Here is a 1,294-nt window from a genome sequence, read left to right as displayed (position 1 = left end):
GGCAGGGGGGCAGCCACCACGTGTGGCTTGAGCTTTTTTAAAAGTCTTTAGAATATATGATTTGTTATAAATAAAAAAAATACATATATTATTTCTTAAAAAATTCATCAAATTATAAAAAAATAATATGAAATGTGGAGTCTTTGATAGAATTAAGAGTCTTCTAATAATGGTGATAGATGAAAAAATTAGTGAAAGGTCCTATTTCTAATAAACTCAACTCACATGGGCAATTTTAATAAATTAAAACTAGGAAAAATGACTGTTCAACCTTTGTAATTTTCATTTTTTCAAAAATGGTACATTTAGTTTAAAAAATTTAGAGCAAGCATCTATAGTTATGATTAAGTTTCACACTAGTCCCTCTACCAATCTCTTGAAGGAAAATGTTAATATGGAGTTGATCACCAGATTCGTCACGTTTGAACCATTCAGAAGACAATACGCGACATAGTATGTACAATCAACATTTAGAAATTTTAGAAAAATGCACAGTCAGCATGAACACTTAAAAAGAAAAACCTTGAAACATTAAAAAATTAAAAATAAAAACTAAAACAATATAAAAATATAAAATAATTAAAATCTAATGTAGTTCTAAATGAAAAGAATATATAAATAGGAAAGAACAAATAAAAACATAAAGATACTAAATAAAAATAAAAATGAAATTTAAGATTAAAACAAAAAAACTAAAATATAGGAGAATATATTTGTATATATTAAAAAGATCAAGACCAAAGGGGTGGCCAACCCTAGACAGATGTGGGGTGGCCCCCCTTGTGGTGGCTATCTGTGGTGCTCTGTCCTTTATGAAAGACTACGTGAGTTTCTATAGTGCCAATGATGCTGGCCGATCGGTCAAACCAAGAGGAATTGTTAGGCGTGTAGTAATACTAAGGGAAGTACACGTGTATAAAATTCGGTTTATAATAACGCAACGGCAATATAAATGGAACACGAGGTAGTAACAACGTAAACATGTATATACCAGAAACTAGACTTTCATACAAAAAGGGTTTCTCGCCGTTCATAACCTCAAAACATTACATTATCCAAGATACATGGAGTTAGTTGCCATAGGCAGCCAACTAAATTACAGAAGAGCACTCGGCTCAGTAATGTATATCCTACAAAAGGCACAGGGTAACTACAATGGGTACTGGGGCTAAAATGGGTCCTATTCTCCTTAGTCAGGACTTGGGCAGGACTGACTCCTCTTCCTCAAGCATCATGCTAGGGTCAGAAACTGCATCAAAGTCTATAGTTTTGAGAACAAAACCATAGGTAGGTT

This window comes from Juglans regia, chromosome 13 (assembly GCF_001411555.2).
Source record: "Juglans regia cultivar Chandler chromosome 13, Walnut 2.0, whole genome shotgun sequence".
In the NCBI taxonomy this organism is placed as follows: Eukaryota; Viridiplantae; Streptophyta; class Magnoliopsida; order Fagales; family Juglandaceae; genus Juglans; species Juglans regia.
This window is presented reverse-complemented; position numbering follows the sequence as displayed.